Consider the following 27,291-nt stretch of genomic DNA (forward strand, 5'->3'; position numbering starts at 1 on the left):
AGGCCCCAGCACTGAATCTGGTTAAATCGTTAACATGGATATTGAGCAGCAGGGGTCCCAGCACTGATCCCGGTTAAATCGTTAACATGGATAGTGAGCAGAAGTGGCCCCAGCACTGATCCCGGTTATATCGTTAACATGGATATTGAGCAGCAGGGGTCCCAGCACTGATCCCGGTTAAATCGTTAACATGGATAGTGATCAGCAGTGGCCCAAGCACTGATCCCGGTTAAATCGTTAACATGGATATTCACCAGCCGTAGCCCTAGCAATGATCCAGGTTAAATCCTTAACATGGATAGTGAGCAGCAGGGGCCCCAGCTGTGATCCTGGTTAAATCGTTAACATGGATATTGAGCAGCAGGGGTCCCAGCACTGATCCCGGTTAAATCGTTAACATGGATAGTGAGCAGCAGGGGCCCCAGCACAGATCCCGGTTAAATCGTTAACATGGATAGTGAGCAGCAGTGGCCCCAGCATTGATCCTGGTTAAATCGTTAACATGGATAGTGATCAGCAGGGGCCCCAGCACAGATCCCGGTTTAATCATTAACAGGGATAGTGAGCTGCAGTGGCCCCAGCACTGATCCCGGTTAAACCGTTAACGTGGATAGTTAGCAGAAGTAGCCCCAGCACTGATCCTGGTTAAAGGCTTAACATGGATAGTGGGCAGCAGTGGCCCTAGCAGTGATTCCGGATAAATAGTTAAGATGTATAGTGAGCATCAGTGGCCCCAACACTGATGCCGGTTAAATCGTTAACATGGATAGTGAGCATCAGTGGATCCAGCACTGATCCCGGTTAAATCGTTTACATCGATAGTGAGCAGCAGGGGTCCCAGCTCTGATCCCGGTTAAATTGGTAACATGCATAGTGAGCAGCAGTGGCCCAAGAACTTATACTGGTTAAAACGTTAACATGGATAGTGAGCAGCAGTGGCCTCAGCACTGATCCCGGTTTAATCGTTAACATGGATAGTGAGCAGCAGTGGCCCAAGAGCTGATCCCGGTTAAATCGTTAACATGGATAGTGAGCAGAAGCAGCCTCAGCACTGATCCTGGTTAAATCGTTAACATGGATAGTGAGCAGCAGGGGCCCCAGCAAGGATCCTGGTTAAATCGTTAACATGGATAGTGAGCAGCAGGGGCCCCAGTACTGATCCTGCTTCAATCGTTAACATGGATAGTGAGCAGCAGGGGCCCCAGCACTGATACCGCTTAAATCGTTAACATGGATAGTGAGCAGCAGGGGCCCCAGGACTGAATCTGGTTAAATCGTTAACAGGGATAGTGAGCAGCAGTGGCCCCAGCACTGATTCTGGTTAAACGGTTAACATGGATAGTGAACGGCAGGGGCCCCAGCACTGATCCCAGTTAAATCGTTAACAGGGATAGTGAGCGGCAGGGGCCCCAACACTGATCCTGGTTAAATCGTTAACATGGATAGTGAGCATCAGTGGCCCCAGCACTGATCCCGGTTAAATGCTTAACATGGATAGTGAGCAGCAGTGGCCCCATCACTGATCCCGGTTAAATCGTTAACATGAATAGTGAGCGGCAGGGGCCCCAGCACTGATCCCGGTTAAATTGTTAACATGGATAGTGAGCAGCAGGGGCCCCAGCACTGATCCCGGTTAAATAGTTAACATGGATAGTGAGCATCAGTGGTCCAAGCACTGATCCCGGTTAAAATGTTAACATGGATAGTGAGCAGCAGGGGCCCCAGCGCTGATCCTAGTTAAATCGATAACATGGATAGTGAGCAGCAGTGGGCCCAGCGCTGATCCGGGTTAAATCGTTAACGTGGATAGTGAGCTGCAGTGTCCCCAGCACTGAGCCCGGTTAAACCATTAACATGGATAGTGAGCAGCAGTGGAACCGGCACCGATCCCGGTTAAATCGTTAACATGGGTAGTGAGGAGAAGTAACCCCAGCACTGATCCTGGTTACATCGTTTACATGGATATTGAGCAGCAGTGGCCCCAGCACTGATCCCGGCTAAATCGTTAATATGGATAGTGAGCAGCAGTGGCCCCAACACTGATTCCAGTTAAATCGTTAAAATGGATAGTGAGCAGAAGTAACCCAGAACTGATCCTGGTTAAATCGTAAACGTGGATAGTGAGCTGAAGTAACCCCAGCACTGATCCCGGTTAAATCGTTAACGTGGATAGTTAGCAGAAGTAGCCCCAGCACTGATCCCGGTTAAATGCTTAACATGGATAGTGAGCATCAGTGGCCCCAGCACTGATGACGGTTAAATCGTTAACATGGATAGTGAGCAGCAGTGGCCCCAGCACTGATCCCGGTTAAATCGTTAACATGGATAGTAAGCATCAGTGGATCCAGCACTGATCCTGGTTAAATCGTTTACATCGATAGTGAGCAGCAGGGGTCCCAGCTCTGATCCCGGTTAAATCGTTAACATGCATAGTGAGCAGCAGTGGCCCCAGAACTTATACTGGTTAAATCGTTAACATGGATAGTGAGCAGCAGTGGCCTCAGCACTGATCCCGGTTTAATCGTTAACATGGATAGTGAGCAGCAGTGGCCCCAGAGCTGATCCCGGTTAAATCGTTAACATGGATAGTGAGCAGAAGCAGCCTCAGCACTGATCCTGGTTAAATCGTTAACATGGATAGTGATCAGCAGTGGCCCCAGCACTGATCCCGGTTAAATCGTTAACATGGATAGTGATCAGCAGTGGCCCAAGCACTGATCCCGGTTAAATCACTAACATGGATAGTGAGCAGAAGTAGCCCCAGCGCTGATCCGGGTTAAATCGTTAACATGGATAGTGAGCTGCAGTGGCCCCAGCACTGAGCCCGGTTAAACCATTAACATGGATAGTGAGCAGCAGTGGACCCGGCACCGATCCCGGTTAAATCGTTAACATGGGTAGTGAGCAGAAGTAATCCCAGCACTGATCCTGGTTACATCGTTTACATGGATATTGAGCAGCAGTGGCCCCAACACTGATTCCAGTTAAATCGTTAAAATGGATAGTGAGCAGAAGTAACCCAGAACTGATCCTGGTTAAATCGTTAACGTGGATAGTGAGCTGAAGTAACCCCAGCACTGATCCCGGTTAAATCGTTAACGTGGATAGTTAGCAGAAGTAGCCCCAGCACTGATCCTGGTTAAATGCTTAACATGGATAGTGAGCATCAGTGGCCCCAGCACTGATGACGGTTAAATCGTTAACATGAATAGTGAGCAGCAGTGGCCCGAGCACTGATCCCGGTTAAATCGTTAACATGGATAGTAAGCATCAGTGGATCAAGCACTGATCCCGGTTAAATCGTTTACATGGATAGTGAGCAGCAGGGGTCCCAGCTCTGATACCGGTTAAATCGTTAACATGCATAGTGAGCAGTAGTGGCCCCAGAACTTATACTGGTTAAATCGTTAACATGGATAGTGAGCAGCAGTGGCCTCAGCACTGATCCCGGTTTAATCGTTAACATGGATAGTGAGCAGCAGGGGCCCCAGCTCTGATCCTGGTTAAATCGTTAACATGGATAGTGAGCAGCAGGGGCCCCAGGACTGAATCTGGTTAAATTGTTAACATGGATAGTGAACGGCAGGGGCCCCAGCACTGATCCCTGTTAAATCGTTAACAGGGATAGTGAGCGGCAGGGGCCCCAGCACTGATCCCGGTTAAATCGTTAACATGGATAGTGAGCAGCAGTGGCCCCATCACTGATCCCGGTTAAATCGTTAACATGGATAGTGAGCATCAGTGGCCCCAGCACTGATCCTGGTTAAATGCTTGACATGGATAGTGAGCAGCACCGGCACCAGCACTGATCCGTGTTAAATGCTTAACATGGATAGTGAGCAGCAGTGGCCCCATCACTGATCCCGGTTAAATCGTTAACATGGATAGTGAGCATCAGTGGTCCAAGCACTGATCCCGGTTAAATTGTTAACATGGTTAGTGAGCAGCAGGGGCCCCAGCGCTGATCCTAGTTAAATCGATAACATGGATAGTGAGCAGCAGTGGGCCCAGCGCTGATCCGGGTTAAATCGTTAACATGGATAGTGAGCTGCAGTGGCCCCAGCACTGAGCCCGGTTAAACCATTAACATGGATAGTGAGCAGCAGTGGAACCGGCACCGATCCCGGTTAAATCGTTAACATGGGTAGTGAGGAGAAGTAACCCCAGCACTGATCCTGGTTACATCGTTTACATGGATATTGAGCAGCAGTGGCCCCAGCACTGATCCCGGCTAAATCGTTAATATGGATAGTGAGCAGCAGTGGCCCCAACACTGATTCCAGTTAAATCGTTAACATGGATAGTGAGCAGAAGTAACCCAGAACTTATCCTGGTTAAATCGTTAACATGGATAGTGAGCAGAAGTAACCCCAGCACTGATCCCGGTTAAATCGTTAACATGGATATTGAGCAGCAGTGGCCCCAAAACTGATCCTGGTTAAATCGTTAACATAGATAGTGAGCAGCAGAGGCCCCAGCACTGAATCTGGTTAAATCGTTAACATGGATAGTGAGCAGAAGTGGCCCCAGCACTGATCCCGGTTATATCGTTAACATGGATATTGAGCAGCAGGGGTCCCAGCACTGATCCCGGTTAAATCGTTAACATGGATAGTGAGCAGCAGTGGCCCAAGCACTGATCTCGGTTAAATCGTTAACATGGATAGTGAGCAGCAGTGGCCATAGCACTGATCCCGGTTAAATCGTTAACATGGATATTCACCAGCCGTAGCCCTAGCAATGATCCAGGTTAAATCCTTAACATGGATAGTGAGCAGCAGGGGCCCCAGCTGTGATCCTGGTTAAATCGTTAACATGGATAGTGAGCAGCAGGGGCCCCAGCACAGATCCCGGTTAAATCGTAAACATGGATTGTGAGCAGCAGGGGCCCCAGCTGTGATCCTGGTTAAATCGTTAACATGGATAGTGAGCAGCAGTGGCCCCAGCTGTGATCCTGGTTAAATCGTTAACATGGATAGTGAGCAGCAGGGGCCCCAGCACAGATCCCGGTTAAATCGTAAACATGGATTGTGAGCAGCAGGGGCCCAAGCACTGATCCCAGTTAAATCGCTAACATGGATAGTGAGCAGCAGGGGCTCAAGCACTGATCCCGGTTAAATCGCTAACATGGCTAGTGAGCAGACGTAGCCCCAGCACTGATCCTGATTAAATCAATTAACATGGATAGTGAGCAGCAGTGGCCCCAGCACTGATACCGGTTGAACCGTTAACATGGATGGTGAGCAGCAGTGGCCCCAGCGCTGATCCCGGTTGAACCGTTAACATGGATGGTGAGCAGCAGTGGCCCCAGCGCTGATCCCGGTTGAACCGTTAACATGGATGGTGAGCAGCAGTGGCCCCAGCGCTGAGCCCGGTTAAACCGTTAATATGGATAGTGAGCAGCAGTGGCCCCAGCACAGATCCCGGTTAAATGGTTAACATGGATAGTGAGCAGCAGGGGCCCAAGCACTGATCCCGGTTAAATCACTAACATGGATAGTGAGCAGAAGTAGCCCCAGCACTGATCCTGGTTAAATCAATTAACATGGATAGTGAGCAGCAGTGGCCCCAGCACTGATCCCGGCTAAATCGTTAACATGGATAGTGAGCAGCAGAGGCCCCAGCACTGGTACCGGTTAAGTTGTTAACATGGCTAGTGAGCAGCAGTGGCCCCAGCACTGATCCTGGTTAAATCGTTAACATGGAGAGTGATCAGAAGTAGCTCCAGCACTGATCCTGGTTAAATGCTTAACATCGATAGTGAACAGCTGGGGCCCCAGCACTGATCCTGGTTAAATGCTTAACATCGATAGTGAGCAGCAGGGGCCCCAGTACTGATCCTGGTTAAATGCTTAACATCGATAGTGAGGAGCAGGGGCCCCAGCACTGATCCTGGTTAAATGCTTAACATGGATAGTGAGCAGCAGTGGCCCCAGCTCTGATCCTTGTTAAATGCTTAACATGGATAGTGAGCAGCAGTGGTCCAAGCACTGATCCTAGTTAAATCGTTAACATGGATAGTGAGCAGCAGTGGCCCCAGCGCTGATCCGGGTTAAACCGTTAACATGGATAGTGAGCAGCAGTGGCCCCAGCACTGATCCCGGTTAAATCGTCAACATGGATAGTGAGCAGCAGTGGCCCCAACACTGATCCTGGCTAAATCGTTAACATAGATAGTGAGCAGCAGTGGCCACAGCACTGATTCCAGTTAAATCGTTAACATGGATAGTGAGCAGAGGTAGACCAGAACTGATCCTGGTTAAATCGTTAACATGGATATTGAGCTGCAGTGGCCCCAGCACTGATCCCAGTTAAATCGTTAACATGGATAGTGAGCAGCAGTGGCCCTAGCACTGATTCCGGTTAAATCGTTAACATGGATAGTGAGCAGCAGTGGCCCCAGCACTGATCCTGGTTAAATAGTTAACAGGGATAGTGAGCAGCAGTGACCCCAGCACTGATCCCGGCTAAATCGTTAACATGGATAGTGAGCAGCAGTGGCCCCAGCGCTGATCCCGGTTGAACCGTTAACATGGATAGTGAGCAGCAGGGGCCCCAGCACAGATCCCGGTAAAATGGTTAACATGGATAGTGAGCAGCAGGGGCCCAAGTACTGATCCCGGTTAAATCACTAACATGTATAGTGAGCAGAAGTAGCCCTAGAACTGATCCTGGTTAAATCAATTAACATGGATAGTGAGCAGCAGTGGCCCCAGCACTGGTACCGGTTAAATCGTTAACATGGCTAGTGAGCAGCAGTGGCCCCAAAACTGATCCTGGTTAAATGCTTAACATCGATAGTGAGAAGCAGGGGCCACAGCACTGATCCTGGTTAAATCGTTAACATCGATAGTGAGGAGCAGGGGCCTCAGCACTGATCCTGGTTAGATGCTTAACATGGTTAGTGAGCAGCATAGGCCCCAGCACTGGTACCGGTTAAATCGTTAACATGGCTAGTGAGCAGCAGTGGCCCCAAAACTGATCCTGGTTAAATGCTTAACATCGATAGTGAGAAGCAGGGGCCCCAGCACTGGTACCGGTTAAATCGTTAACATGGCTAGTGAGCAGCAGTGGCCCCAAAACTGATCCTGGTTAAATGCTTAACATCGATAGTGAGAAGCAGGGGCCACAGCACTGATCTTGGTTAAATCGTAACATCGATAGTGAGGAGCAGGGGCCCCAGCACTGATCCTGGTTAAATGCTAAACATGGATAGTGAGTAGCAGTGGCCCCAGCTCTGATCCTGGTTAGATGCTTAACATGGATAGTGAGCAGCAGTGGCCCCAGCACTGATCCTGGTTAAATGCTTAACATGGATAGTGAGCAGCAGTGGCCACAGCACTGATCCTGGCTAAATGCTTAACATGGATAGTGAGCAGCAGTGGCCAAAGCACTGATCCTATTTAAATCGTTAACATGGATAGTGAGCAGTAGTGGCCCCAGCGCTGATCCAGGTTAAACCGTTAACATGGATAGTGAGCAGAGGTAGACCAGAACTGATCCTGGTTAAATCGTTAACATGGATATTGAGCTGCAGTGGCCCCAGCACTGATCCCAGTTAAATCGTTAACATGGATAGTGAGCAGCAGTGGCCCTAGCACTGATTCCGGTTAAATCGTTAACATGGATAGTGAGCAGCAGTGGCCCCAGCACTGATCCTGGTTAAATAGTTAACAGGGATAGTGAGCAGCAGTGACCCCAGCACTGATCCCGGCTAAATCGTTAACATGGATAGTGAGCAGCAGTGGCCCCAGCGCTGATCCCGGTTGAACCGTTAACATGGATAGTGAGCAGCAGGGGCCCCAGCACAGATCCCGGTAAAATGGTTAACATGGATAGTGAGCAGCAGGGGCCCAAGTACTGATCCCGGTTAAATCACTAACATGTATAGTGAGCAGAAGTAGCCCTAGAACTGATCCTGGTTAAATCAATTAACATGGATAGTGAGCAGCAGTGGCCCCAGCACTGGTACCGGTTAAATCGTTAACATGGCTAGTGAGCAGCAGTGGCCCCAAAACTGATCCTGGTTAAATGCTTAACATCGATAGTGAGAAGCAGGGGCCACAGCACTGATCCTGGTTAAATCGTTAACATCGATAGTGAGGAGCAGGGGCCCCAGCACTGATCCTGGTTAGATGCTTAACATGGATAGTGAGCAGCATAGGCCCCAGCACTGGTACCGGTTAAATCGTTAACATGGCTAGTGAGCAGCAGTGGCCCCAAAACTGATCCTGGTTAAATGCTTAACATCGATAGTGAGAAGCAGGGGCCCCAGCACTGGTACCGGTTAAATCGTTAACATGGCTAGTGAGCAGCAGTGGCCCCAAAACTGATCCTGGTTAAATGCTTAACATCGATAGTGAGAAGCAGGGGCCACAGCACTGATCTTGGTTAAATCGTAACATCGATAGTGAGGAGCAGGGGCCCCAGCACTGATCCTGGTTAAATGCTTAACATGGATAGTGAGTAGCAGTGGCCCCAGCTCTGATCCTGGTTAGATGCTTAACATGGATAGTGAGCAGCAGTGGCCCCAGCACTGATCCTGGTTAAATGCTTAACATGGATAGTGAGCAGCAGTGGCCACAGCACTGATCCTGGCTAAATGCTTAACATGGATAGTGAGCAGCAGTGGCCAAAGCACTGATCCTATTTAAATCGTTAACGTGGATAGTGAGCAGTAGTGGCCCCAGCGCTGATCCAGGTTAAACCGTTAACATGGATAGTGAGCAGAAGTAGCCCAGAACTGATCCTGGTTAAATCGTTAACATGGATAGTGAGCAGAAGTGGCCCCAGCACTGATCCTGGCTAAATCGTTAACATAGATAGTGAGCAGCAGGGGCCCCAGCACAGATCCCGGTTAAATCGTAAACATGGATTGTGAGCAGCAGGGGCCCAAGCACTGATCCCAGTTAAATCGCTAACATGGATAGTGAGCAGCAGGGGCTCAAGCACTGATCCCGGTTAAATCGCTAACATGGCTAGTGAGCAGCAGTGGCCCCAAAACTGATCCTGGTTAAATGCTTAACATCGATAGTGAGAAGCAGGGGCCCCAGCACTGGTACCGGTTAAATCGTTAACATGGCTAGTGAGCAGCAGTGGCCCCAAAACTGATCCTGGTTAAATGCTTAACATCGATAGTGAGAACCAGGGGCCACAGCACTGATCTTGGTTAAATCGTAACATCGATAGTGAGGAGCAGGGGCCCCAGCACTGATCCTGGTTAAATGCTTAACATGGATAGTGAGTAGCAGTGGCCCCAGCTCTGATCCTGGTTAGATGCTTAACATGGATAGTGAGCAGCAGTGGCCCCAGCACTGATCCTGGTTAAATGCTTAACATGGATAGTGAGCAGCAGTGGCCACAGCACTGATCCTGGCTAAATGCTTAACATGGATAGTGAGCAGCAGTGGCCAAAGCACTGATCCTATTTAAATCGTTAACATGGATAGTGAGCAGTAGTGGCCCCAGCGCTGATCCAGGTTAAACCGTTAACATGGATAGTGAGCAGAAGTAGCCCAGAACTGATCCTGGTTAAATCGTTAACATGGATAGTGAGCAGCAGTGGCGCCAACACTGATCCCGGTTAAATCGTTAACATGGATATTGAGCAGCAGTAGCCCCAGCAATGATTACGGATAAATAGTTAACATGGATAGCGAGCAGCAGTGGCCCCAGCACTGTTCCCGGTTAAATCATTAACATGGATAGTGAGCAGCAGTGGCCCCAACACGGATCCCGGTTAAATCGTTAACATGAATAGTGAGCAGCAGTGGCCCCAACACTGATGCCGGTTAAATCGTTAACATGAATAGTGAGCAGCAGTGGCCCCAGCACTGATCCTGATTTAATCGTTAACATGGATAGTGAGCAGCAGTGGCCCCAGCACTGATCCTGGTTAAATCGTTAACATGCATAGTGAGCAGCAGTGGCCCCAGCACTGATCCCAGTTTAATCGTTAACATGGATAGTGAGCAGCAGGGGCCCCAGGACAGATCCCGGTTAAATCGTTAACATGGATACTGAGCAGCAGGGGCCCAAGCACTGATCCCAGTTAAATCGCTAACATGGATAGTGAGCAGCAGTGGCCCCAGCACTGATCCTGGTTAAATCGTTAACGTGGATGATGAGCAGCAGTGGCCCCAGCGCTGATCCAGGTTGAACCATTAACATGGATAGTGAGCAGCAGGGGCCCAAGCACTGATCCCGGTTAAATCACTAACATGGATAGTGAGCAGCAGTGGCCCCAGCACAGATCGAAGTTTAATCGTTAACATGGATAGTGAGCAGCAGGGGCCCCAGCACAGATCCCGGTTAAATCGTTAACATGGATAGTGAGCAGCAGGGGCCCAAGCACTGATCCCGGTTAAATCGCTAACATGGATAGTGAGCAGCAGGGGCCCAAGCACTCATCCCGGTTAAATCGCTAACATGGATAGTGAGCAGAAGTAGCCCCAGCACTGGTCCTGATTAAATCAATTAACATGGATAGTGAGCAGCAGTGGCCCCAGCACTGATCCTGGTTAAATCATTAAAATGGATGGTGAGCAGCAGTGGCCCCAGCACTGATCCTGGTTAAATCGTTAACATGGATAGTGAGCAGCCGTGGCCCCAGCACTGATCCCGGTTAAATCGTTTACATGGATAGTGAGCAACAGGGGCCCCAGCACATATCTTGGTTAAACCGTTAACATGGATAGTGAGCAGCAGTGGCCCCAGCACTGATCCTGGTTAAATCGTTAACATGGATAGTGAGCAGCAGCGGCCACAGCACTGATCCCAGTTTAATCGTTAACATGGATAGTGAGCAGCAGGGGCCCCAGCACAGATCCCGGTTAAATCGTTAACATGGATAGTGAGCAGCAGGGGCCCAAGCACTGATCCCAGTTAAATCGCTAACATGGATAGTGAGCAGCAGGAGCCCAAGCACTGATCCTGGTTAAAACGCTGACATGGATAGTGAGCAGAAGTAGCCTCAGCACTGATCCTGGTTAAATCAATTAACATGGATAGTGAGGTGCAGTGGCCCCAGCACTGATCCTGGTTAAATCGTTAAAATGGATGGTGAGCAGCAGTGGCCCCAACACTGATCCTGGTTAAATCGTTAACATGTAGAGTGAGCAGCAGTGGCCCCAGCACTGATCCTGGTTAAATCGTTAACATGGATGGGGAGCAGCAGTGGCCGCAGCACTGATCCCGGTTGAACCGTTAACAAGGATAGTGAGCAGCAGGGGCAACAGCACAGATCCCGGTTAAATGGTTAACATGGTTAGTGAGCAGCAGGGGCCCAAGCACTGATCCCGGTTAAGTCACTAACATGGATAGTGAGCAGAAGCAGCCCCAGCACTGATCCCGGTGAAATCAATTAACATGGATAGTGAGCAGCAGTGGCCCCAGTACTGATCCTGGTTAAATCGTTAACATGGATAGTCAGCAGCAGTGGCCACAGCACAGATCGAAGTTTAATCGTTAACATGGATAGTGAGCAGCAGGGGCCCCAGCACAGATCCCGGTTAAATCGTTAACATGGATAGTGAGCAGCAGGGGCCCCAGCACAGATCCCGGTTAAATCGTTAACATGGATAGTGAGCAGCAGGGGCCCAAGCACTGAACCCGGTTAAATCGCTAACATGGATAGTGAGCAGCAGGGGCCCAAGCACTGATCCCGGTTAAATCGCTAACATGGATAGTGAGCAGAAGTAGCCCCAGCACTGGTCCTGGTTAAATCAATTAACATGGATAGTGAGCAGCAGTGGCCCCAGCACTGATCCCGTCTAAATCGTTAACATGGATAGTGAGCAGCAGTGGCCCCAGCACTGATCCCGGTTAAATCGTTAACATGGATAGTGAGCTGCAGTGGCCCGAGCACTGATCCTGGTTAAATCGTTAAAAGGGATGGTGAGCAGCATTGGCCTCAGCACTGATCCTGGTTAAATCGTTAACATGGATAGTGAGCAGCAGTGTCCCCAGCGCTGATCCCGTTTGAACCGTTAACATGGATAGTGAGCAGCAGTGGCAACAGCACAGATCCAGGTTAAAGGGTTAACATGGATAGTGAGCAGCAGGGGCCCAAGCACTGATCTCGGTTAAATCACTAACATGGATAGTGAGCAGCAGTGGCCCCAGCACTGATCCCGGTTAAATCGCTAACACGGATAGTGAGCAGCAGGGGCCCAAGCACTGATCCCGGATAAATCGCTAACATGGATAGTGAGCAGAAGTAGCCCCAGCACTGATCCTGGTTAAATCAATTAACATGGATAGTGAGCAGCAGTGGCCGCAGCGCTGATACCGGTTGAACCGTTAACATGGACAGTGAGCAGCAGAGGCCCCAGCACTGAGCCCGGTTAAACCGTTAATATGGATAGTGAGCAGCAGTGGCCCCAGTACAGATCCCGGTTAAGTCGCTAACATGGATAGTGAGCAGAAGTAGCCCAAGCACTGATCCCGGTTAAATCACTAACATGGATAGTGAGCAGAAGTAGCCCCAGCACTGATCCTGGTTAAATCAATTAACATGGATAGTGAGCAGCAGTGGCCCCAGCACTGATCCCGGCTAAATCGTTAACATGGATAGTGAGCAGCAGAGGCCCCAGCACTGGTACCGGTTAAATCGTTAACATGGCTAGTCAGCAGCAGTGGCCCCTGCACTGATCCTAGTTAAATCGTAAACATGGATAGTGATCAGAAGTAGCTCCAGCACTGATCCTGCTTAAATGCTTAATATCGATGGTGAGCAGCAGGGGCCCCAGCACTCATCCTGGTTAAATGCTTAACATCGATAGTGAGGAGCAGGGGCCCCAGCACTGATCCTGGTTAAATACTTAACATGGATAGTGAGCAGCAGTGGCCAAAGCATTGATCCTAGTTAAATCGTTAACATGGATAGTGAGCAGCAGTGGCCCCAGCGCTGATCCCGGTTGAAATGTTAACATGGATAGTGAGCAGCAGGGGCCTCAGCACAGATCCCGCTTTAATCGTTAACATGGATAGTTAACAGCAGTGGCCCTAGCACTGATCCCGGTTAAATCGTTAACATGAATAGTGAGCAGCAGTGGCACCGGCACTGATCCTGGTTCAATCGTTAACATGGATAGTGAGCAGCAGTGGCCCTAGCACTGATCCCGGTTAAATCGTTAACATGAATAGTGAGCAGCAGTGGCACCGGCACTGATCCTGGTTCAATCGTTAACATGGATAGTGAGCAGCAGTGGCCCCAGCACTGATCCCGGTTCAATCGTTAACATGAATAGTGAGCAGCAGTGGCCCCAGCACTGATCCCGGTTAAATCGTTAACATGGATAGTGAGCAACAGGGGCCCCAGATCTGATCCCGGTTAAATCGTTTACATGGATAGTGAGCAGCAGGGGCCCCAGATCTGATCCGGGTTAAATCGTTTACAGGGATAGTGAGCAGCAGTGGCCCCAGCATTGATCCCGGTTAAATCGTTTAAATGGATAGTGAGCAGCAGGGGCCCCCGATCTGATCCTGGTTAAATCATTTACATGGATAGTGAGCAGCAGTGGCCACAGAACTGATACTTGTTAAATAGTTAACATGGATAGTGAGCATCAGTGACCCCAGCACTGATTCCGGATAAATAGTTAACATGGATAGTGAGCATCAGTGACCCCAGCACTGATCCCGGTTAAATCGTTAACATGGATAGTGAGCAGCAGGGTTCCCAGCACTGATCCTGGTTAAATCGTTAACATGGATAGTGAGCAGCAGTGGCCCTAGCACTGATCCCGGTTAAATCGTTAACATGGATAGTGAGCAGCAGGGGCCCCAGCACAGATCTTGGTTAAACCGTTAACATGGATAGTGAGCAGCAGTGGCCCCAGCAGTTATCCTGGTTAAATCGTTAACATGGATAGTGAGCAGCAGTGGCCCCAGCACTGATCCCAGTTTAGCCGTTAACAGGGATAGTGAGCAGCAGGGGTCCCCGCACAGATCCCGGTTAAATCGTTAACATGGATAGTGAGCAGCAGGGGCCAAACACTGGTCCCAGTTAAATCGCTAACATGGATAGTGAGCAGCAGGGGCCCAAGCACTGATCCCGGTTAAAACGCTAACATGGTTAGTGAGCAGAAGTAGCCCCAGCACTGATCCTGTTTAAATCAATTAACATGGATAGTGAGCAGCAGTGGCCCCAGCACTGATCCCGGCTAAATCGTTAACATGGATAGTGAGCAACAGTAGTCGCAGCAATGATTATGGATAAATAGTAAACATGAATAGTGAGCAGCAGTGGCCCCAGCACTGATCCTGGTTAAATCGTTAACATGGATATGAGCAGCAGTAGCCCCAACACTGATCCCTGTTAAATTGTTAACATGAATAGTGGGCAGCAGTGGACCCAACACTGATCCTGGTTAAATCGTTAACATGGATAGTGAGCAGCAGTGGCCCCAACACTGATCCCGGTTAAATCGTTAACATGAATAGTGAGCAGCAGTGGCCCCAGCACTTATCCTGGTTAAATCGTAACATGAATAGTGAGCAGCAGTGGCCCCAGCACTGATCCTGGTTCAATCGATAACATGGATAGTGAGCAGCAGTGGCCCCAGCACTGATCCCGGTTAAATAGTTAACATGGATGCTGAGCATCAGTGGCCCAATCACTGATCCCGGTTAAATCGTTAACATGGATAGTGAGCAGCAGGGGCCCCAGCGCTAATCCTAGTTAATTCGTTAACATGGATAGTGAGCAGCAGTGGCCCCAGCGCTGATCCGGGATAAATCGTTAACATGAATAGTGAGCTGCAGTGGCACCAGCACTGATCCCGGTTAAACCGTTAACATGGATAGTGATCAGCAGGGGCCCCGGCACTGATCCAGGCTAAATCATTAACCTGGGTAGTGAGCAGATGTAACCGCAGCACTGATCCTGGTTACATCGTTAACATGGATATTGAGCAGCATTGGCCCCAGCACTGATCCTGGTTAAATCGTTAACATGGATATGAGCAGCAGTAGCCCCAACACTGATCCCTGTTAAATTGTTAACATGAATAGTGAGCAGCAGTGGACCCAACACTGATCCTGGTTAAATCGTTAACATGGATAGTGAGCAGCAGTGGCCCCAACACTGATCCCGGTTAAATCGTTAACATGAATAGTGAGCAGCAGTGGCCCCAGCACTTATCCTGGTTAAATCGTAACATGAATAGTGAGCAGCAGTGGCCCCAGCACTGATCCTGGTTCAATCGATAACATGGATAGTGAGCAGCAGTGGCCCCAGCACTGATCCCGGTTAAATAGTTAACATGGATGCTGAGCATCAGTGGCCCAATCACTGATCCCGGTTAAATCGTTAACATGGATAGTGAGCAGCAGGGGCCCCAGCGCTAATCCTAGTTAATTCGTTAACATGGGTAGTGAGTTGCAGTGGCCCCAGCGCTGATCCGGGATAAATCGTTAACATGAATAGTGAGCTGCAGTGGCACCAGCACTGATCCCGGTTAAACCGTTAACATGGATAGTGATCAGCAGGGGCCCCGGCACTGATCCAGGCTAAATCATTAACCTGGGTAGTGAGCAGATGTAACCGCAGCACTGATCCTGGTTACATCGTTAACATGGATATTGAGCAGCATTGGCCCCAGCACTGATCCTGGTTAAATCGTTAACATGGATATTGAGCAGTAGTAGCCCCAGCACTGATCCTGGTTAAATCGTTAACATGGATATTGAGCAGTAGTAGCCCCAGCACTGATCCTGGTTAAATCGTTAACATGGATAGTGAGCACAAGTAGCCTAGCACTGATCCTGGTTAAATCGTTAACATGGATAGTGAGCAGCAGTGGCCCCAGCACTGATCCCAGTTAAATCGTTAACATGGATAGTGAGCAGCAGGGGCCCCAGCACATATCCCGGTTAAATGGTTAACATGGATAGTGAGAAGCAGGGGCCCAAGTACTGATCCCGGTCAGATCGCTAACATGGATAGTGAGCAGAAGTAGCCCCAGCACTGATCCTGGTTTAATCAATTAACATGGATAGTGAGCAGCAGTGGCCCCAGCACTAATCCCGGCTGAATCGTTAACATGGATAGTGAGCAGCAGAGGCCCCAGCACTGATACCGGTTAAATCGTTAACATGGCTAGTGAGAAGCAGTGGCCCCAGCTGATCCTGGTTAAATCGTTAACATGGATAGTGAGCAGAAGTGGCCCCAGCACTGATCCCGGTTAAATCGTTAACATGGATAGTGAGCAGAAGTGGCCCCAGCACTGATCCCGGTTAAATCGTTAAAATGGATATTGAGCAGCTGGGGCCCCTGATCTGATCCCGGTTAAATCGTTAACATGGAGAGTGAGCAGCAGTGGCCCCAGCACTGATCCTGGTTAAGCCGTTAACATGGATAGTGGGCAGCAGGGGCCCAAGCACTGATCCCGGTTAAATCGCTAACATGGATAGTGAGCATCAGTGTCCCCAGCACTGATCCCGGCTAAATCGTTAACATGGATAGTGAGCAGCATTGCGCCCAGCACTGACCCTGGTTAAATCGTTAACATGGATAGTGGGCAGCAGGGGCCCCAGCACAGATCCCGGTTAAATCGTTAACATGGATAGTGAGCAGCAGGGGCCCAAGCACTGATCCCGGTTAAATCGCTAACATGGATAGTGAGCAGAAGTAGCCCCAGCACTGATCCTGGTTAAATAAATGCACATGGATAGTGAGCAGCAGTGGCCCCAGCACTGATCCCGGCTAAATCGTTCGCATGGATAGTGAGCAGCAGAGGCCCCAGCACTGATCCTGGTTAAATCGTTAACATGGATAGTGAGCTGCAGGGGCCCCAGCACTGATCCTGGTTAAATCGTTAACATGGATAGTGAGCAGTAGTGGCCCCAGCACTGATCCTGGTTAAATGCTTAACATCGATAGTGAGCAGCAGGGGCCCCAGCACTGATCCTGGTTAGAAGCTTAACATGGATAATGAGCAGCTGTGGACCCAGCACTGATCACGGTTATATCATTATCATGGATAGTGAGCAGCAGGGGCCCCAGCACTGATCCTGGTTAAATGCTTAACATGGATAGTGGGCAGCAGTGGCCCCAGCACTAATCCCGGTTAAATCGTTGACATGGATAGTGAGCAGCAGGGGCCCCAGCACTGATCTTGGTTAAATCGGTAGCAGGGTTAGTGAGCAGCACGGGCCCCAGCACTGAATCAGGTTAAATAGTTAACAGGGATAGTGAGCAGCAGTGGCCCAAGCTCTGATCTTGGTTAAATCGTTAACATGGATAGTGAGCAGAAGTGGCCCCAGCACTGATCCCGGTTAAATCGTTAACATGGATAGTGAGCAGCAGTGGCCCCAACACTGATCCCGGTTAAATCGTTAACATGGATAGTGAGCAGCAGTGGCCCCAACACTGATCCCGGTTAAATCGTTAACATGAATAGTGAGCAGCAGTGGCCCCAGCACTGATCCTGGTTCAATCAATAACATGGATAGTGAGCAGCAGTGGCCCCAGCACTGATCCCGGTTAAATAGTTAACATGGATGGTGAGCATCAGTGGCCCAATCACTGATCCCGGTTAAATCGTTAACATGGATAGTGAGCAGCAGGGGCCCCAGCGCTAATCCTAGTTAATTCGTTAACATGGATAGTGAGCAGCATTGGCCCCAGCGCTGATCCGGGATAAATCGTTAACATGAATAGTGAGCTGCAGTGGCACCAGCACTGATCCCAGTTAAACCGTTAACATGGATAGTGATCAGCAGGGGCCCCGGCACTGATCCCGGTTAAATCATTAACATGGGTAGTGAGCAGATGTAACCGCAGCACTGATCCTGGTTACATCTTTAACATGGATATTGAGCAGCATTGGCCCCAGCACTGATCCCGGCTAAATCGTTAACATGGATATTGAGCAGTAGTAGCCCCAGCACTGATCCTGGTTAAATCGTTAACATGGATAGTGAGCAGCAGTGGCCGCAAAATTGCTCCCAGTTAAATCGTTAACATGGATAGTGAGCAGCCGTGGCCCCAGCACTGATCCCAGTTAAATCGTTAACATGGATAGTGAGCACAAGTAGCCCAGCACTGATCCTGGTTAAATCGTTAACATGGATAGTGAGCAGAAGTAACCCCAGCACTGATCCTGGTTAAATCGTTAACATGGATAGTGAGCAGCAGTGGCCCCAGCGCTGATCCTGGTTAAATCGTTATCATGGATAGTGAGCAATAGGGGCCCCAGCACTGAATCTGGTTAAATAGTTAACAGGGATAGTGAGCAGCAGTGGACCCAGCTCTGATCCTGGTTAAATCATTAACATGGATAGTGAGCAGCAGTGGCCCGAGCACTGATCCCAGTTAAATCGTTAACATGGATAGTGAGCACAAGTAGCCCAGCACTGATCCTGGTTAAATCGTTAACATGGATAGTTGGCAGAAGTAACCCCAGCACTGATCCCGGGTAAATCGTTCACATGGATTATGAGCAGCAGTGGTCCCAGCACTGATCCTGGTTAAATCGTTATCATGGATAGTGAGCAATAGGGGACCCAGCACTGATCCCGGTTAAATCGTTAACATGGATAGTGAGCAGCAGTGGCCCCATCACTGATCCCGGCTAAATCGTTAACATGGATAGTGAGGAGCAGTGGCCCCAGCACTGATCCCGGTCGAACCGTTAACATGGATAGTGAGAAGCAGGAGCCCAAGCACTGATCCCGGTTAGATTGCTAACATGGATAGTGAGCAGAAGTAGCCCCAGCACTGATCCTGGTTAAATCAATTAACATGGATAGTGAGCAGCATTGGCCACAGCACTGATCCCGGCTGAATCGTTAACATGGCTAGTGAGCAGAAGTGGCCCCAGCACTGATCCCGGTTAAATCGTTAACATGGATATTGAGGAGCAGGGGCCCCAGATCTGATCCCGGTTAAACCGTTAACATGGATAGTGAGCAGCAGTAGCCCCAGCAATGATTACGGATAAATAGTTAACATGGATAGTGAGCAGCAGTTGCCCCAGCACTGATCCTGGTTAAATGCTTAACATGGATATTGAGCAGCAGTGGCCCCAGCACTGATCCTGGTTAAATGCTTAACATGGATAGTGAGCAGCAGTGGCCCCAGCACTGATCCTGGTTAAATCGTTAACATAGATAGTGAGCAGCAGGGGCCCCAGAACTGATCCTTGTTAAATGCTTAACATGGATAGTGAGCAGCAGTGGCCCCAGCACTGATCCTGGTTAAATCGTTAACATAGATAGTGAGCAGCAGGGGCCCCAGCACTGATCTCCGTTAAATAGTTAACATGCATAGTGAGCATCAGTGGCCCAAGTACTGATCCCGGTTAAATTGTTAACATGGATAGTGAGCAGCAGGGGCCCCAGCGCTGATCCTAGTTAAATCGTTAACATGGATAGTGAGGAGCAGTGGCCCCAGCGCTGATCCGGGTTAAATCGTTAACATGTATAGTGAGCTGCAGTGGCCACTGCACTGAGCCCGGTTAAATCGTTAACATGGGTAGTGAGCAGAAGTAACCCCAGCACTGATCCTGGTTACATCGTTTACATGGATATTGAGCAGCAGCGCCCCCAGCACTGATTCCGGTTAAATCGTTAACATGGATAGTGAGCAGCAGTGGCCCCAACACTGATCCCGGTAAAATCGTTAACACGGATAGTGAGCAGCAGTGGCCCCAGCACTGATCCCGGTTAAATCGTTAACATGGATAGTGAGCAGCAGTGACCCCAACACTGATCCCGGTTAAATCGTTAACATGCATAGTGAGCACAAGTAGCCCAGCACTGATCCTGGTTAAATCGTTAACATGGATAGTGAGCAGAAGTAACCCCAGCACTGAACCTGGTTAAATCGTTAACATGGATATTGAGCTGCAGTTGCCCCAGCACTGATCCTGGTTAAATCAATTAACATGGATAGTGAGCTGAAGTGGACCCAGCACAGATCCCGGCTAAATCGTTAACATGGATAGTGAGCTGCAGTGGCCCCAGCACTGATCCTGGTTAAATCGTTAACATGGGTGGTGAGCAGCATTGGTCCCAGCGCTGATCCCGGTTGAACCGTTAACATGGATAGAGAGCAGCAGGGGCTCCAGCACAGATCGCGGTTAAATGGTTAACATGGATAGTGAGCAGCAGGGGCCCAAGCACTGATCCCGGTTAAATCGCTAACATGGATAGTGAGCAGAAGTAGCCCCAGCACTGATCCTGGTTAAATCAATTAACATGGATAGTGAGCAGCAGTGGCCCCAGCACTGATCCTGGTTAAATCATTAACATGGATAGTGATCAGAAGTAGCCCCAGCACTGATCCTGGTTAAAAGCTTAACATGGATAGTGAGCAGCTGGGGACTTAGCACTGATCACGGTTAAATCATTATCATGGATAGTGAGGAGCAGGGGCCCCAGCACTGATCCTGGTTAAATGCTTAACATGGATAGTGAGCAGCAGTGGCCCCAGCACTGATCCTGGTTAAATGCTTAACAGGGATAGTGAGCAGCAGTGTCCCAAGCACTGATCCCGGTTAAATCGTTAACATGGATAGTGAGCAGCAGGTGCCCCAGCACTGATCCCGGTTAAAAGTTAACGTGGATAGTGAGCAGCAGTGGCCCCAACACTGATCCCGGTGAAATCGTTAACATGACTAGTGAGCAGCCGTGGCACGAGCACTGATCCTGGTTCAATCGTTAACATGGATAGTAAGCAGCAGGGGCCCCAGAACTGATCCTGGTTAAATCGTTTACATGAATAGTGAGTAGCAGTGGCCCCAGAACTGATACTGGTTAAATAGTTAACATGGATAGTGAGCATCAGTGACCCCAGCCCTGATCCCGGTTAAATAGTTAAAATGGATAGTGAGCTGCAGTGGCCCCAGCACTGATCCCGGTTAAATCGTTAACATGGATAGTGAGCAACAGGGGTCCCAGCTCTGATCCCGGTTAAATCGTTAACATGGATAGTGAGCAGCAGTGGCCCCAGCACTGATGCCGGTTAAATCGTTAACATGGATAGTGAGCAGCAGTGGCCCTAGCACTGATCCTGGTTAAATCGTTAACATCGATAGTGAGCAGCAGTGGCCCCAGCACTGATCCTGGTTAAACCGTTAACATGAATAGTGAGGAGAAGTGGCCTCAGCACTGATCCCGGTTAAATCGTTAACATGGATAGTGAGCAGCAGTGGCCCCAGCACTGATCCCAGTTTAATTGTTAACATGGATAGTGAGCAGCAGGGGCCCCAGCACAGAACCCGGTTAAATCGTTAACATAGATAATGAGCAGCAGGGGCCCAATCACTGATCCCGGTTAAATCGCTAACATGGATAGTGAGCATAAGTAGCCCCAGCACTGATCCTGTTTAAATCAATTAACATGGATAGTGAGCAGCAATGGCCCCAGCACTGATCCTGGTTAAATGGTTAACATGGATAGTGAGCAGCAGTGGCCCCAGCACTGATCCTGGTTAAATCGCTAACATGGATAGTGAGCATAAGTAGCCCCAGCACTGATCCTGTTTAAATCAATTAACATGGATAGTGAGCAGCAGTGGCCCCAGCACTGATCCTGGTTAAATGGTTAACATGGATAGTGAGCAGCAGTGGCCCCAGCACTGATCCTGGTTAAATCAATTAACATGGATAGTGAGCTGCAGTGACCCCATCACTAATCCCGGTTAAATCGTTAACATGGATAGTGAGCAGCAGGGGTCCCAGCACTGATCCCGGTTAAATCGTTAACATGGATAGTGAGCAGCAGTAGCCCCAGCACTGATCCCGGTTAAATCGTTAACATGGATAGTGAGCAGCAGTGGCCCCAGCACTGATCCTGGTTAAATCGTTAACATGGATAGTGAGCAGCAGTGGCCTTAGCACTGATCCTGGTTAAATCGTTAACATGGATAGTGAGATGCAGTGGCCCCAGCACTGATCCCGGTTTAATGGTTAACATGGATAGTGAGCAGCAGTGGCCCCAGCACTGATCCCGGTTAAATCGTTAACATGGATAGTGAGCAGCAGTGGCCCCAACACTGATCCCGGTTAAATCGTTAACATGCATAGTGAGCACAAGTAGCCCAGCACTGATCCTGGTTAAATCGTTAACATGGATAGTGAGCAGAAGTAACCCCAGCACTGATCCTGGTTAAATCGTTAACATGGATATTGAGCTGCAGTGGCCCCAGCACTGATCCTGGTTAAATCAATTAACATGGATAGTGAGCTGAAGTGGACCCAGCACTGATCCCGGCTAAATCGTTAACATGGATAGTAAGCAGCAGTGGCCCCAGCACTGATCCTGGTTAAATCGTTAACATGGATGGTGAGCAGCACTGGCCCCAGCGCTGATCTCGGTTGAACCGTTAACATGGATAGAGAGCAGCAGGGGCCCCAGCACAGATCCCGGCTAAATGGTTAACATGGATAGTGAGCAGCAGGGGCCCAAGCACTGATCCCGGTTAAATCGCTAACATGGATAGTGAGCAGAAGTAGCCCGAGCACTGATCCTGGTTAAATCAATTAACATGGATAGTGAGCAGTAGTGGTCCCAGCGCTGATCCGGGTTAAATCGTTAACATGAATAGTGAGCTGCAGTGGCCCCAGCACAGATCCCGGTTAAACCATTAACTTGGATAGTGAGCAGCAGGGGCCCCGGCACCGATCCCGGTTAAATCGTTAACATGTGTAGTGAGCAGAAGTAACCCCAGCACTGATTCTGGTTACATCGTTAACATGGATAGTGAGCAGCAGTGGCCCCAGCACTGATTCCGGTTAAATCGTAACATGGATACTGAGCAGAAGTAGCCCAGCACTGATCCTGGTTAAATCGTTAACATGGATATTGAGCAGCAGTGGCCCCAGCACTGATCCTGGTTCAGTCGTTAACATGGATAGTGAGCAGCAGTGGCCCCAGCACTGATCCCGGTTAAATAGTTAACATGGATGGTGAGCATCAGTGGCCCAATCACTGATCCCAGTTAAATCGTTAACATGGATAGTGAGCACAAGTAGCCCAGCACTGATCCTGGTTAAATCGTTAACATGGATAGTGAGCAGAAGAAACCCCAGCACTGATCCTGGTTAAATCGTTAACATGGATAGTGAGCAGCAGTGGTCCCAGCACTGATCCTGGTTAAATCGTTATCATGGATAGTGAGCAATAGGGGCCCCAGCACTGAATCTGGTTAAATAGTTAACAGGGATAGTGATCAGCAGCTGGACCCAGCTCTGATCCTGGTTAAATCGTTAACATGGATCGTGAGCAGCAGTGGCCCCAGCACTGATCCCGGTTAAATCGTTAACATGGATATTGAGCAGAAGTGGCCCCAGCACTGATCCCGGTTAAATCGTTAACATGGATATTGAGCAGCAGTGGCCCCAGCACTGATCCCGGCTAAATCGTTAACATGGATAGTGAGGAGCAGTGGCCCCAGCACTGATCCCGGTTGAACCGTTAACATGGATAGTGAGCAGCAGTGGCCCCAGCACAGATCCCGGTTAAATGGTTAACATGGATAGTGAGCAGCAGGGGCCCAAGCACTGATCCCGGTTAAATCGCTAACATGGATAGTGAGCAAAAGTAGCCCCAGCACTGATCCTGGTTAAATCAATTAACATGGATATTAAGCAGCAGAGGCCCCAGCACTGATACCGGTTAAATCGTTAACATGGCTAGTGAGCAGCAGTGGCCCCAGCACTGATCCTGGTTAAATCGTTAACATGGATAGTGATCAGAAGTAGCCCCAGCACTGATCCTGGTTAAAAGCTTAACATGGATAGTGAGCAGCTGGGGACTTAGCACTGATCACGGTTAAATCATTATCATGGATAGTGAGGAGCAGGGGCACCAGCACTGATCCTGGTTAAATGCTTAACATGGATAGTGAGCAGCAGGGGCCCCAGCACTGATCCTGGTTAAATGCTTAACATGGATAGTGAGCAGCAGGGGCCCCAGCACTGATCCCGGTTAAATGCTTGATATGGATAGTGAGCAGCAGTGGCCCAAGCACTGAGCCCCGTTAAATCGTTAACATGGATAGTGAGCAGCAGGGGCCCCAGCACTGATCCTGGCTAAATAGTTAACGTGGATAGTGAGCATCAGTGGCCCAAGCACTGATCCCGGTTAAATCGTTAACCTGGATAATGAGCAGCAGGGGCCCCAGCGCTGATCCTAGTTAAATCGTTAACATGGATAGTGAGCATAAGTAACCCCAGCACTGATCCTGCTTAAATCGTTAACATGGATAGTGAGCAGCAGGGGCCCCAGCACTGAATCTGTTTAAATAGTTAACAGGGATAGTGAGCAGCAGTGGCCACAGCTCTGATCCTGGTTAAATCGTTAACATGGATAGTGAGCAGAAGTGGCCCCAGCACTGATCCCGGTTAAATCGTTAACATGGATATTGAGCAGCAGGGTCCCCAGATCTGATCCCAGTTAAATCGTTAACATGGATAGTGAGCAGCAGTAGCCCCAGCAATGATTACTGATAAATAGCTAACATGGATAGTGAGCAGCAGTGGCCCCAGCACTGATCCCGGTTATATCGTTAACATGGATGGTTAACAGCAGTGGCCCCAGCACTTATCCCGGTTAAATTGTTAACATGGATAGTGAGCAGCAGGGTCACCAGCGCTAATACTAGTTAAATCGTTAATATGGATAGTGAGCAGCAGTGGTCCCAGCGCTGATCCGGGTTAAATCGTTAACATGAATAGTGAGCTGCAGTGGCCCCAGCACAGATCCCGGTTAAACCATTAACTTGGATAGTGAGCAGCAGGGGCCCCGGCACCGATCCCGGTTAAATCGTTAACATGTGTAGTGAGCAGAAGTAACCCCAGCACTGATTCTGGTTACATCGTTAACATGGATAGTGAGCAGCAGTGGCCCCAGCTCTGATTCCGGTTAAATCGTAACATGGATACTGAGCAGAAGTAGCCCAGCACTGATCCTGGTTAAATCGTTAACATGGATAGTGAGCAGCAGTGGCCCCAGCACTGATTCCGGTTAAATCGTAACATGGATACTGCGCAGAAGTAGCCCAGCACTGATCCTGGTTAAATCGTTAACATGGATAGTGAGCAGTAGGGGCCCCAGCACTGAATCTAGTTAAATCGTTAACAGGGATAGTGAGCAGCAGTGGCCCCAGCACTGATCCCGGTTAAATCGCTAACATGGATAGTGAGCAGCAGTGGCCCCAGCGATGATTACGGATAAATAGCTAACATGGATAGTGAGCAGCAGTGGCCCCAGCACTGATTCCGGTTAAATCGTAACATGGATACTGAGCAGAAGTAGCCCAGCACTGATCCTGGTTAAATCGTTAACAGGGACAGTGAGCAGCAGTGGCCCCAGCTCTGATCCTGGTAAAATCGTTAACATGGATAGTGAGCAGAAGTGGCCCCGGCACTGATCCCGGTTAAATCGTTAACATGGATAGTGAGCAGTAGGGGCCCCAGCACTGAATCTGGTTAAATCGTTAACAGGGACAGTGAGCAGCAGTGGCCCCAGCTCTGATCCTGGTAAAATCGTTAACATGGATAGTGAGCAGAAGTGGCCCCGGCACTGATCCCGGTTAAATCGCTAACATGGATAGTGAGCAGCAGTGGCCCCAGCGATGATTACGGATAAATAGCTAACATGGATAGTGAGCAGCAGTGGCCCCAGCACTGATTCCGGTTATATCGTTAACATGGATAGCTAACAGCAGTGGCCCCAGCACTGATCCCGGTTAAATCGTTAACATGGATAGTGAGTAGCAGTGGCCCCAGCACTGATCCCGGTTAAATCGTTAACATGGATAGTGAGCAGCAGTGTCCCCAGCACTGATCCCAGTTAAATCGTTAACATGGATAGTGAGCTGCAGTAAATATGATCGTATAATTTCTAACCTTCTCCTCTGAATTCATGTCCCTCTCCCTGGCAAATACTGAAGTGAAATCGTTGTTGAATATTTCAGCCATTTCACTATCACTGCCTTGGTTTTATCCTGGTAATCGCTTCCTCACCCTGTATTCCCATCACATCCTGCCTTTACTTTATTTATGGGCCTGTAAAATATTTTACTAGTTTGTTTTATATTCCCTGATAACTCAATATCCTAGTCCCTCTTTGCCATCCTAATTGTTTTTGATTTCTCTCCTAAGATCTTCTTATCTTCCTTGTCTTGCTGTCTCCAGCTGTCAATGTACATCTCTTTCCTAATCCTCAGTTTTTCCTTTGTGTCTTTATTCATCTATGACATCACATTAGTGTTTATTTGTCCTTGTTTTTTAGTGGAATATTCTTTTTGCTGGACTCTGTTTTAAGTGCTGTTTTACACCATTGTTTGACAGTAGCCTGAGCCTTCCAGTCAGTGGCAGTGCTGCTTACATTGCCCCGTCACAAAGACTCTCCCAACCCAACTTGATTACCCATTTCTTCTGGGATCGGGAGATCCCAGCTGCAGCAGAAATGGGCGGCGCAGTGCCTCCCATGAAACTCCACCAGATCACAGTAGAATCAGAGGAAGAGAGGACACGCCCCTTTAGTCAAGTGGTCTGGGGGTAGTCAGGCCTGGTCTAGGGGATAGTCGGGTCGAGCCTGGGGATTGGTCGGCTGGTCTGGGGGCCGGGGTAGTCGAGTGGTTTGGAGTACTTGGCCTAGTCTGGGGTGAGGTGGGGTGTAGATGAGTGGTCCAGGGTTAGTCAGACCTGGTCTTGGGGTAATTGGGCCTGGTCTAGGGGGGTAGCTGGGCGGTCTGGGGCAGGGGGGAAGTCGGGTGGTATGGGGGGGAGTAGTCAGGTGGTATGAGGGGGTAATCGGGCCTGGTCTTTGGGGGTATTTGGGTGGCCTGGGGGCTAGTTGGGTAGTTTGGGGGGGCCAGTTGGGTGGTTTGGGGGGGGTTGTCAGGTGGTTTGGGGGGGGGTTAGTCAGGTGGTATGAGGGGGTAGTTGGGCCTGGCCCAGGGTTGGTCGGACCTCATCCGGGGGGTAGTTGGATGGTCTGCGGGGCTTTAATCTGACATTTCCTTGGTAACTATCCAGGTAAATACTGTGGAATTTTCTGAAGTCTCTGACTCTAACTTAGACTCAGAGACATGGGCCCTGGGTAACAGGGGAGTTTCCCATCGGAAGTTTAACTTCCCAGAAAATTTCCACAGGGTCTTCCATTTTATGTTGAATCTCTGACGATCCAGAGACAGGAAGATTTGGGCCAAAATTGTTTTCTTTTTATTCTCATGAACATCCCATGTAGTCTAATCTCACTCACTTTCTCACTCACATAAATTTTAATATCTTATCCAATCCAATCTCATTTATCCACACTCACTGTATCATTTG

At 49.3% G+C, this 27,291-nt stretch overlaps 1 protein-coding gene across 1 annotated transcript in view; it reads right to left on the reverse strand.

The window, feature by feature from the left end:
- LOC144683657 (tetraspanin-2-like) overlaps positions 1-27,291 on the reverse strand; it is a 262,207-nt gene that overhangs the window by 182,869 nt on the left and 52,047 nt on the right. The gene's annotated exons all lie outside the window — the stretch shown is intronic.

The sequence above is a fragment of the Cetorhinus maximus genome, chromosome 8 (genome assembly GCF_964194155.1).
Source record: "Cetorhinus maximus chromosome 8, sCetMax3.hap1.1, whole genome shotgun sequence".
Lineage (NCBI taxonomy): Eukaryota > Metazoa > Chordata > Chondrichthyes > Lamniformes > Cetorhinidae > Cetorhinus > Cetorhinus maximus.